Raw genomic sequence first — 13,492 nt, 5'->3', positions numbered from 1 at the left:
GATCCATCAGGATTACCTTGTGTGTACTGATAGCTGCACGTACCGAAGACCTCCTCTGGACGTTGGGATCTACTGTCGCTACTCTCTTAAGCCCTCCCCCCTTAGCTACTGGTAATAACCTGTTGCGCCCGTACTTGCAGGCTACCTTCCGTAAATTTGAAATCATCTCGCAGTCAGTGACAAATAATTGACGAATCTGAAATTTAAGAAACAGTTCGGCGTGCAGTGAGTTGGCAGGCACTCACCCCTCCGGTGGCGTAGACGTCGGTGCCCTTCTTGGCCAGCAGCCACTTCACGATGTCCTCCCGCGAGTACATGGCGGCGATGTGCAGCGCGTTGTAGTTCTCCTGCAACACAAAAGTGAACACCATCACACAAAGCACCCCAGAGTGCGGGAAAACAAGTGGTGAAACAAAGTTTCAGCAGTGAAGTCATACCAGCGAAAAAAATCGATAAACCTATTTCTGCATTCGAAACGACGAAGCACACAACCGATTTCCTTTTCCGTTAGTAGTGACTAACATTTATGGCGAAGATGAGACACACACATTGACCAGTTGCGTTGCGACTAATTTAATGCTCGCATTATCAAAGACGGGGAGGGGGAGGAAGAGGTACTTCAAGCCCACCTTTTCAGAATGGTGTAATCCACTCACGTATTCCTTATAAAAATTTTGATCTTTTTAATGAATTTTTCCACTAGATTCCATTTTTTTCCGATTTTGGCCGTCTAGGGATCGCGTTAAACAACTATTTTTCAATGTACATTTCTCCTATTGCGCTCCTCCTCTTTTCTCTTCTGCCGATATGTCTTCATCCTCTCTCTGTGCTGCTCCCTTCGGTCTTCTGTCCACACTGTTCCTCCAGTTCTTCTCTTCTTCACTTCAAATCCTTCAAAATGTTGAATTTTGTCTCTCATTAAGTCTCTGTTGGTTATATCATCTTCTCCTATACCCATCTCCTCTAAGTCTGCTTTGACTTCTTTGAACCAGGTAATTTGGGTTCTGGGGTTCTTGTCAAAAAACATGAATATTTTCTTTGTCAGCCTTTCATCATTCATTCTTTTCACATGGGCGTAAAAGCTTACTCTTCTCTTCCTGCCGGCCGCGGTGGTCTAGCGGTTCTGGCGCTGCAGTCCGGAACCGCGGGACTGCTACGGTCGCAGGTTCGAATCCTGCCTCGGGCATGGGTGTGTGTGATGTCCTTAGGTTAGTTAGGTTTAAGTAGTTCTAAGTTCTAGGGACTTATGACCTAAGATGTTGAGTCCCATAGTGCTCAGAGCCATTTGAACCATCTTCTCTTCCTCATAGTATCTCCCACTTTCTCAATTTTGTCATATACTTCTCTATTACTTCTAAGCTTCCAAGTCCCATTCTCAAACCTCGGCCCAAGTACTCTTCTAATGATTTTTCGCTCCTTTTTTGCTATAGCTTCCATTTCCTTGTTAGTGTTCATTGCTAAACATTCAGATGCATACAGACACTCTGGCTTAATCACAGTGTTGTAGTGCCTTATTTTTGCGTTAATTGATACTGACTTCTTGTTGTACACATTCTTTGTTATCTGGAATGCCATTTCCATTTTTCTTGTTCTTGTTTTATTTCCTTCTTTATCTGAAGCATTCGGCTGGATGATTTCCCCTAAATATTTGAAATTAGAAACCTTCTTTATCTGGCCATACTTTGTAATCATATTGTTCGGTGCCTCTTTTACATTGGTTAGGTACTCTGTCTTTTCAAAGGAGATTTTCAGTCCTGCTTTTTCTGCTGTTTCATTCAGAATATTGATCTGTTTGACTGCTTCTTCCAAACTTCCTGCCAGAATCGCTAAGTCATCAGCAAAAGCGAGGCAATCTACTTCTAATCCATCCCTTATTCTTCCTAATCTGATTTTTTGTATTCCTTCTTCAGTCGTTTTCTTCCTCCACTCTCTAATAACTTTTTCTAGCACACAGTTGAATAGGGTAGGTGACAACCCATCTCCTTGTCTTAATCCTGTTCTGATTTTTAATGGTCTGGATACCTCACCACGGAACTTTACTTTTGCATAGGTATCCGTAAGTGTTTCTTTGACGATTGCGACTGTTTTCTTGTCTGCTCCAAACTCCCTAAGGATGTTAACCAAGGTTGTTCTGTCAACGGAGTCGTACGCCTTCTTGAAGTCAACAAACGTGATAAAGATGTCTTTTCCTCTTAATCGTCTATATTTAATAATTAACTTCAAGTTTAAAATTTGCTCCACACAAGATCTTCCCTTCCTAAAGCCTGCTTGGTATTCACCAATTTCTTGATCAAGTTGTTTCTCCAATCTGTTTTGTAGGGCCTTAGATAGAATTTTATACGTTACCGGAAGTAAAGATATCCCTCTGTAGTTATTTGCATCGGTTTTATCCCCTTTCTTGAAGATGGGGTGGATTAATGCAGTTTTCCATTCTTCCGGTATACGTTCCGTTCTCCAAATCTCATTGATTATTCCCAGTAGTTTTTCTTGAGTTGTATTATCCACACTTTTCCACATTTCTGCAATTATCATGTCTTCACCTGGTGCTTTATTGTTCTTAAGGTTTTTAATGATTTCTCTGATTTCTATGAGGCATGGGGGTTCGGAAATATTGTTTACTGTGTTTGGGGTGTTGGCTGGTAATTTTTCAATAGGTTCCTGACAGTTGAGGAGTTGTTCAAAATATTTTGCTAATATTTGACAATTTTCTTCATTATTCATTGCCAGTTTTCCACTGGTATCTTTAAAACACAGATTTGGTGCTACATATTTTTGTAGTTTCTGTCTGAATGTGCTGTAAAAGGATCTGTTATTGTTTCTCTTAAAATCTTTATCCATTTGTATAAGTTGGTTCTTTTCAAATAGTCTTTTTACTGATCTAATGAGTTTTGCTGTAGAAGATCTTTGCTGTTTGAACTCCAGGTAGTCCTTATCACTTTTGGTTGAGTCCCATTTCTTCCATGCCTTCATCCTTTGTCCTATTGCTTCCTCACATATCTCATCTCACCATTCGTGTTTCTTTCTCTTTTTCATTTTTGCGACTTCTTGAGCAGATCTTATCATTCCTTCTTTTATATTTTCCCATTTATCCGAACATATAACTATGTTTTGACAGAATTCTTCTCTTTTCTCTTTCAAGATGTTTGCGTCTATCTTCTGAGTTTTCCTGTTTTGTATTCCATTAATGTTTTAAATTTCTCAGTTAAACTATACCCAAAATTTAAGTCTCAGTAGTAAATGGCACGTTTCACAATGAATGAAATTACAATTAAATGAAAACCCTTAGCTGCTTACAGGCGTTGACATACGTCAAAGGGGACAGATGAAAATGTGTGCCCCGACCGGGACTCGAACCCGGGATCACCTGCTTACATGGCAGGCGTCTATCCATCTAAGCCACCGAGGACCAAGAGGACAATGCGACTGCAGGGATTTATTTCTGGCACGCCTCCAGCGAAACCCACATTCTCAACGTATTGTCCCGCACTACATTCGTAGTGCCCCCGCCCATTATACTTATTACTCGCGGCGCGTTGCCGATTCCCGTAAGAGTACGGGCACTGTTTGTGCATCCGCACAGAAGAAGAAGATGGTCACGTGGCCGGTGAGCCTTAACTATACATATATACTAAGATGGTATCTGCCCCGTTTGCAATATACGCAATAGATAGTATTGCTGAGAGTGTGGTAAAAGATATTTTCATATTTTGGATCCTATTACACATCAGGACCAATTTAAAAAAGTATAGTGTTAATACCAGTCAATAACAATGAACGATTAATCATCATCATCATCATCATCATTTAAGACTGATTATTCCTTTCAGCGTTCAGTTTGGAGCATAGTCCCCCTTATAAAATTCCTCCATGATCCCCTATTCAGTGCTAACATTGGTGTCTCTTCTGATGTTAAGAATATTACTTCAAAATCATTCTTAACCGAATCCAGGTACCTTGTCCTTTGTCTACCCCGACTTCTCCTACCCTCTACTGCTGAAAGCATGAGTCTCTTGGGTAACCTTGCTTCTCCCATGCGTGTAACATGACCCCACCATCTAAGCCTGTTCGCCCTGACTGCTACATCTATAGAGTTCATTCCCAGTTTTTGTTTGATTTCCTCATTGTGGACACCCTCCTGCCATTGTTCCCATCTACTAGTACCTGCAATCATCCTAGCTACTTTCATATCCGTAACCTCAACCTTGTTGATAAGGTAACCTGAATCCACCCAGCTTTCGCTCTCATACAACAAAGTTGGTCGAAAGATTGAACGGTGCACAGATAACTTAGTCTTGGTACTGACTTCCTTCTTGCAGAAGAGAGTAGATCGTAGCTGAGCGCTCATTGTATTAGCTTTGCTACACCTCGCTTCCAGTTCTTTCACTATGTTGCCATCCTGTGAACGATTTTCTAAAATTTTTATTAAGGTGGGCATAACGTACCCCCCTCCGCTCTTCCCGTTAGGAACGTTATTGAAAATGCGTTGATATTTCCAGCGTTAAAATAGCTGAAGACTGCTGATAACGACGAGAGCTGCTAATCGCCAATATTAAATCAATACCTGTCACTCAATCAGTTATGACGTCAGGTATTTTGGCTGTACCTGACACTAAAATGGGCAAACTATCACGCGGCCATATAAATACTCGATACGATCGCTACTGAGTCGAGGGTACTGATCAAAAGTAACTACGCCTTTAATAGAAAAACTGAATCTTTTTACCATCAATACTGACCACGGTATAGAGAATAAACGGAGCAAATAATCTCTTTGTATGTCCATCCTTTTGACTGGAGGTCTTATGGACCACAGCCGTTCACTATTGTTAGAAAAGTAAACGCCTACAACCGTGCTTACGGTCTTATTTATTGTGCAGCTGCCAGTTTCGGCGGTTCAGTGAGCTATCTTTAGACCTTACTTGATGCTGAAGGGATTATCACTATTCATATATATGCTGCATCAGTGGCCAACACAACTGGTTTACGCAGGCTATCTGTAACTGTAATGTCAGTACTCAGCAATAATCGGAGTATTCGCTGACACATATCTCTGGATGTTGTATATGTTTCTCCAGTCAGTTAGCAGACCATGCGTACGGAGCGGTTTGAAATGGAATGACCACGTCAAGTAACTGTAGGGTAGACAGATGACAGTCTAAGATTTACGACAAGAATCCTGATGAAGAGTAGTGCACCCGCGAAGCAGTTAGCTTACAGAAGCTGCGACTGGCCGTTACTCGGGTATTGCTACTCAGTCTCGGACCCTTACGAGACATAACTCATAGATGGATCACAATAAATCCAAAGAAGAGCAACGCGTTTCAGCCTGGGGCTCGTTCTGTAGATGCGAAAGCGTCACTGATATGCTCATCCAACATTAGTGTCAGACGTTACAAGAGAGTCTTGGAGCATCATGGAATGGTTTACTGTTGGAAGTCTCAGAGCGTGCATTCCCAGAATGCTCAACTAATACGTTGCTTTCTCCACCAAATTCTTGAAAAGAGCATGAAATGCACGGTGACAGTTACTGAACTATATGAAAAAAGTAAATTAATTACAAACTACGGCGTGCACACACTTTATTCAACACGTAAACGTCACTACATATATTCGGAATTGGGATATGACATGTTCTATATGGCTGCCATCATTGGCGATGATGTGGCGCAGACTAATAGCGAAATTCTGAATGACCCTCTGAAATGTCGGAACATCGACGCTGTCGATGACCTCCTTAATGACTGTTTTCAGCTCAGCAACGGTTTTGGGGTTATTGCTGTACACCTTGACTTCTACATAGCCCCACAAAAAGGAGTCGCACGTGTTCAAATCCGGAGAATATGGCGGCCAATCGAGGCCCATGCCAGTGGCCTCTGGGTACCCCAGAGCCTGAATGTCATCCCTAAAGTGCTCCTCCAGAACATCAACCACTCTCCTGCTTCGATGATGTCGAGCTCCCGCTTGCATGAACCAGATCTTGTCGAAATTAGGGTCTCTGTGGATAATGGAGATGAAATCATCTTCCAAAACCTTCACGTACCATTTGGTAGTCACGCTGCGATCAAGGATGTCGCAACGATTTTTCCGTCATTGGACATTGCAGACCACACAGTCACTCGTTGAGGATTCTCAGCCCCCCCCCCCCCCAAATCAAATGCGCCAGTTTTGCTTATTGACGAACCAATCCAAATGAAAGTGGGCTTCGTTGCTAAACCAAACCATGCATTCGTATACTAATTCCCGTCGTGACCCGCGGCCAACCCTGCAGTTTGAACGACCTAAAGCAAGCCGGTTTGTCTGATATAGCATCAGAGAGATGTGAGACCACACGGATGCCTAACACCGATCCTTCTTCCCGCTGCCATGCTCTATTGAAACAGAAACGGAGGGAAGTACCCTTCTCTCCACACCAGGAGGTGGCTTGGGGACTGTAGATGTAGAGAACTACGAAAAGCTGCAGGTGCTTTCCGTATAACAGTTAAATATCTGGAGCATGTTCTACGAAAACTAACAAACTAGATGAAATGATTTGAGATAACTGTGGTGTTTTAAATGATGACGAGTGAATGGTGACTATCATATTTCATTACATCACATAATCTGGCCTGATATAATTATTTTCAGAAAAATCGCGTCGAACGTTTTACTTTTTAATGCTGGGAAGAGGTGGTCTATGACTTGAACGCATATCAAAGTATCCTGACATGGTACCACAACAAAGGTCAAAAATTAATTATGATTATAGTGTTGCCCACGCTGCTAAATATTGCATTTTCGGGCAACAACAAAGTTATATTATGTGGCAGGTGTTATTAGAGCACAGTTAATAAAGTCATTTCTTGAAATAATGGATAAACTAGGCACTCATCTTTTCGTGTTTCCCAAGCCGGTCTCGTTGTGAACTCATGGCTCAATCGTCGAAAATCTAAGTAGTGATGATTCCAAGCTCGGATGCAAAGAGGCCTTGGTGTTATTCTGCGATATTCGAAAGTTTTATAGATGTGTTTCATAAACCATTCTTGAAGATTAAACTTTTGCAAGTTAGGACAATTGTGATGTAAAAAAGTAATCAGCACTCCGAATTTAACTTACACTTCTTTTTTATTACTTTTGTTGCAATATCACGTAACTCGTTCCAAAACATCACTTCACAATATAAAACATACTAGAAAATATCTTCCTCACTGTTAAAGTTCACATTTCATAAACTGACTACAATTTGCGTCTTTTTAACATGACGACCAAAGCTTGACTCTCTAAAAACCGCTTACGTGCCCAAAAATTACAAGCACGTCAATGATCATAGTGACAAAAGAAAGAATACGCATAAGAATAATATCATTGCAATATAAACACATCGAAGAACCTCTACATTAATGAAATCAAATCTGAACGTTGTCACAGAAATATGTTAACTATTTTACAGAAACACTGTAGAATATTGCTGGTATCGGGAGGTTGAGGTGAGGTGCCGTAATGGTTACGTAATTCGAGTACCATTACATACTGTAACTCTCGACTTTCTGGTCCGCAAGCAGAAGAGCTGAACACGACAACTGCAGCGAAACGGCAGGTGACGTGCGGGCCGCATTGCGCCTTCCAGATAAGCCATGCCGACGTACACCGGCCACTTTCACACACAATTAACGCCAGGCGTTCGCCTGATACCAATTACTTCGCTAACAGCTAACGATCCGCGCCGTACCGGCCACTTCGCCTATCTGCCCAATTACTCACCACCACCAGGCATCGCAGATTTGCGACCAGTGTGTGACTCATTACGCTTCTCTCTCCACGTGAAATTAACGGCATCATTGATATGGTGTTTCTCTGACAGCCGAGTGGTGAGATTATACTTTGCACGAGAAGGTTATCGACGAAAAGTGCAGTTTCTTCATTCGCGTGTGACCCACTACCAAGACTAAACAATATATTGGTGACAGTGGGTGTTTTACTTTCATTCTTTATATTGAATAATCCTTATGGGCGGTACGGCGAAACGAATTTGCCTATGCTGAAATCTTTTTTGTGTTGTTTCTATGAAAAATGTTCTGTTGTATATCGTGACCGTTTAAATGCCAGTTTTTCATATACTTGTCAATTTCTGTGAACCAAATGGGCTTGGATCTGTAGCAGATTAGTAAGTTATCTAGTTCAACATCATCTTGGGCCCTCTGTTTTTTTACCATTCGGTATGTGTGACCATAAAACTGTAGTATTCTTTTCTCCACGGCATCCGAAGCTTTCCCATTTTTAAATAGACCACCTCGTTCAATCTTAATTTGTGTTCAGCATTACCATTACTTTTAGGTTCCAGAATTTTCCGTCGAATTCTTCTTTCAACTTTTCCAGATATTCAGGATTTTCCATATTCTGCAGAGTACTGTGTTATGGGACTTAGCACTATTTAATAGTGCCTTAATTTTGTGCTTCATGACAATTTTTATTGTTATAGCTTTTTTGTCATACGGAATGCTCTTTCTATTTTATATCCTCTATTTTCTGTAATTTTTTATTTTCTGTTGCTTACTACCCTTTGTCCTAGACATTTAAAATAATTTGTTCTGATGTTATGTATTTTAAGATTCTGGTGCCATCTCTGCCATGTGTCATGAACTATGTTTTTTCAAATAACACTTTTAGTCCTATATCTGCTGCATGTTTCTGTACTTCTATCATTTGTTCTTTAGCACTAACCAATGAGTTAGTCATACACGCCATGTCATCTGCAAAAGCTAGAAAATCTATAGTGATTATATTTGGACTTTTTTCTTTGATCTCATAAAAACTTTTGGCTGTGAGAGACATGTAATACGTTTTTATAAGTTTTAATAGTCAGATATTAGAGAAAAAGCTGGAAAATGGTTAACTTTATACCTGGAAATTTGGTAGCACAAGTCTGTACTCAAGTGTCAACAACCAGAGGAGGGATTTTAATCTGTCTGGGGTCCTGTACTGTTGGTGGTCTGACAATGTCCTGTTCTGGTCGCGCTGCTTTCCTTGATACGATGTGCCACTAAACACTACAGATAATTCGAAAATTGTTGTTCTTTGTAGATGACACAAGTGCTCCTGTGAAAGACGTGGAATGCAATGCAAAACTATCTAGCTAACAGTGTAGTCGGTAACAGACAGTTAAATTAAGCAAGCAAGTTATTGGGCCTGAGGAGAGATGAACAGCTTTTTTTCGAAGTGTCGCGTTCAATATCTTGAGCACAGGCTGAGCGCTGCTATCTTCACCATAACAGTGATCTCCACTGTCCCTGACACTGAAATGTGAAGGCCTGTTTTCTTTGCTTATTTTCATTGTGTTACTTTGTATGGTATCCAGAACGAAACCTTGTCTCGAAACCTGACAGAAGATCCAAAGAGGTTCTGGTCGTATGTGAAGTATGCTAACGGCATGAAACAATCAATACCTTTTCTGAGCGGTAGCAATGGAGATACTATCGAAGACAGTGCCGACAAAGCAGAGTTACTAAACACAGCCATCCGAAATTCCTTCGTCAAAGAAGACGAAGTAAATATACTAGAATTCGAATCAAGCACAGCTGCCAACGTAACATAGAATCAGATAACCTCGGAGTTGTGGAGCAACTTGAATAACTTAATAAAAGCAAGTCTTCTGGTCCAGGCCGTATACCAATAAGGTTCTTATCAGAGTATGCTGATGCAATAGCTCCACACTTAACACTCATATACAGCTGTCCGCTCGACGAAAGATCTGTTCCAAAGACTGGAAAGCTGCACATACTCCAGTATTGCGATGACAAATACACGCTTCCAATGTGCGTTCACCGCGATGTCGCCAAACACGGGTGCGACCATCATGATGCTGTAAATAGAACCTGGACTCTTCCGAAAAAATTACTTTTTCCCTTATTGCACCCAGGTTCGTCGTTGAGTACACCATCGCAGGCGCTCCTGCCTGTGATGCAGCGTCAAGGGTAACCGCAGCCATTGTCTCCGAGCCTATAGTCCATGCTGCTGCAAACGTCGTCGAACTGTTCGTGCAGATGGCGGTTGTAGACGTCCCCATCTGTTGAATCAGGGATCGAGACGTGGCTGCACGATCCGTTACAGCCATGCGGATAAGATGCCTGTCATCTCGACTGCTAGTGATACGAGGCCGTTGGGATCCTGCACGGCGTTTCGTATTACCCTCCTGAACCCACCGACTCCATATTCTGCTAACAGTCATTGGATCTCGACCAACGCGAGCAGCAATGTCGCGATACTGATGATATGAATTTTAAGATTATGGAGCCATCACTGACATGTGTCATGAACTATGTTTTTTCAAATGACACTGTTAGTCCTATTTAAGTGTCCAAGGAATAGAAAAGCAACTGGAATCACTCAACAGAGGAAAGTCCACTGGTCCTGACGGGATACCAATTCGATTCTACACAGAGTACGTGAAAGAACTTGCCCCCCTTCTAACAGCCGTGTACCGCAAGTCTCTAGAGGAACGGAAGGTTCCAAATGACTGGAAAAGAGCACAGGTAGTCCCAGTCATCAAGAAGGGTCGTCGAGCAGATGCGCAAAACTATAGACCTATATCTCTGACGTCGATCTGTTGTAGAATTTTAGAACATGTTTTTTGCTCGAGTATCATGTCGTTTTTCGAAACCCAGAATCTACTATGTAGGAATCAACATGGATTCCGGAAACAGCGGTCGTGTAAGACCCAACTCGCTTTAGTTATTCATGAGGCCCAGAAAATATTAGATACAGGCTCCCAGATAGATGCTATTTTTCTTGACTTCCGGAAGGCGTTCGATACAGTTCCGCACTGTCGCCTGATAAACAAAGTAAGAGCCTACGGAATATCAGACCAGCTATGTGGCTGGATTGCAAAGTTTTTAGCAAACGGAACACAGCATGTTGTTCTCAATGGAGAGACGTCTACAGACGTTAAAGTAACCTCTGGCGTGTCACAGGGGAGTGTTATGGGACCACTGCTTTTCACAATATATATAAATGACCTAGTAGATAGTGTCAGAGGTTCCACGCGGCTTTTCGCAGATGACGCTGTAGTATACAGAGAAGTTGCAGCATTAGAAAACTGCAGCGAAATGCAGGAAGATCTGCAGCGGATAGGCACTTGGTGCAGGGAGTGGCAACTGACCCTTAACATAGACAAATGTAATGTATTGCGAATACATAGAAAGAAGGATCCTTTATTGTATGATTATATGATAGCGGAACAAACACTGGTAGCAGTTACGTCTGTAAAATATCTGGGAGTATGCGTGCGGAACGATTTGAAGTGGAATGATCATATAAAATTAATTGTTGGTAAGGCGGGTACCAGGTTGAGATTCATTGGGAGAGTCCTTAGAAAATGTAGTCCAACAAAGGAGGTGGCTTACAGAACACTCGTTCGACCTATACTTGAGTATTGCTCATCAGTGTGGGATCCGTACCAGGTCGGGTTAACGGAGGAGATAGAGAAGATCCAAAGAAGAGCGGCGCGTTTCGTCACAGGGTTATTTGGTAATCATGATAGCGTTACGGAGATGTTTAACAAACTCAAGTGGCAGAATCTGCAAGAGAGGCGCTCTGCATCGCGGTGTAGCTTGCTCGTCAGGTTTCGAGAGGGTGCGTTTCTGGATGAGGTATCGAATATATTGCTTCCCCCTACTTATACCTCCCGAGGAGATCACGAATGTAAAATAAGAGAGATTAGAGCGCGCACGGAGGCTTTCAGACAGTCGTTCTTCCCGCGAACCATAGGCGACTGGAACAGGAAAGGGAGGTAATGACAGTGGCACTTAAAGTGCCCTCCGCCACACACCGTTGGGTGACTTGCGGAGTATAATTGTAGAATGTAGATGTAGATACGGTGAACTGCAATCGCGAACGGCTACAATCCGACCTTTATCAAAGTTGGAAACGTGATGGTGCGCATTTCTTCTCCTTACACGAGGCATCACAACAACGTTTCACCAGGCAACGCCGGTCAACTGCTGTTTGTGTATGAGAAATCGGTTGGAAACTTTCCTCATGTCAGGAAGTTGTAGGTGTCGCCACCGGCGCCAACCTTGTGTGAATGCTCTGGAAAGCTAATCATTTGCACATCACAGCATCTTCTTCCTGTCGGTTAAATTACGCGTCTGTAGCACGTCACCTTCGTGGTGTAGCAATTCTAATGGCCACTAGTGTAGTACTCACATGATTTGCATACTCATATTTGCGCTACTAGCGTGAAATGTAAATAGATATACTATGTGGTCAAAAATATCCGGACACGTGGCTGAAATTGACTTACAAGTTCGTGGCACCCTCCATCGGAAATTATGAAATTCAGTATGGTGTTGGCCCACCCTTAGCCTTGATGACAGCTTCCGCTCTCGCAGCCATACGTTCAGTCAGGTGCTGGAAGGTTTCTTGGGGAATGGCCGCCCATTCTTCACGGAGTGCGGCACTGAGGAGAGGTATCGATGTAGGTCGGTGAGGCTTGGCACGAAGTCGGCGTTCCAAAACATCCCAAAGGTGTTCTGTAGGATTCAGGTCCGGAGTCTGTGCAGGCCACTCCATTACAGAGATATTATTGTCGTGTAACCACTACGGCACAGGCCGTGCGTTATGAACAGGTGCTCGATCGCGTTCAAAGGTGCCATCGCCATCCCCGAATTGCTGTTCCACAGTCGGAAGGAAGAAGGTGCTTAAAACATCAGTGTAGGCCTGCGGTGTGATAGCGCCACGCAAACCAACAAGGGGTGCAAGCCCCCTCCATGAAAAACACGACTGCGCGATAACACCACCGCCTCCGAATTTTACTGTTGGCACTACACACGCTGGAGGTGACGTTCACCGGGAATTCGCCACACCCACACACTGCCATCGGATCGCCACATTGTGTACCGTGATTCGTCACTCCACACAACGTGTTTCCACTGTTCAATTGTCCAATGTTTACACTCCTTACACCAAACGAGGCGTCGTATGGCATTTACCGGCGTGTTGTGTGGCTTATGAGCAGCCGCTCGACCATTAAATCCAAGTTTCCTCGCCACCCGCCTAACTGTCATAGAACTTGCAGTGGATCCTGATGCAGTTTGGAATTCCTGTGTGATGGTCTGGATAGATGTCTGCCTATTACACATTACGACCCTCTTCAACGGTCGGCAGTCTCTGTCAGTCAACAGATGAGGTAGGCCTGTACGCTCTTGTGCTGTACATGTCCCTTCACGTTTACACTCACTATCTCATCGGAAACAGTGGACCTATTGATGTTTAGGAGTGTGGAAATCTCGCGTACAGACGTATGACACAAGCGACACGTTCAAAATCCTTGAGTTCTGCAGAGCACCCCATTCTGCTCTCTCACGATGTGGCAGCATAATGTACCTAATATGAAAAACGTATGTTTTTGATGGTGTACGGATACTTTTGATCACATAGTGTATCACCTTCCACATGTAGAAACACCCTTACCGACTTTCGTTACAACGCACAAACTTTTTTGTTGCGTTTTTCTGTTCCG

This window comes from Schistocerca cancellata, chromosome 7 (genome assembly GCF_023864275.1).
Source record: "Schistocerca cancellata isolate TAMUIC-IGC-003103 chromosome 7, iqSchCanc2.1, whole genome shotgun sequence".
Taxonomy (NCBI): domain Eukaryota; kingdom Metazoa; phylum Arthropoda; class Insecta; order Orthoptera; family Acrididae; genus Schistocerca; species Schistocerca cancellata.
The sequence above is the reverse complement of the archived record's forward strand: the minus strand, read 5'-3'. Positions refer to the sequence as shown.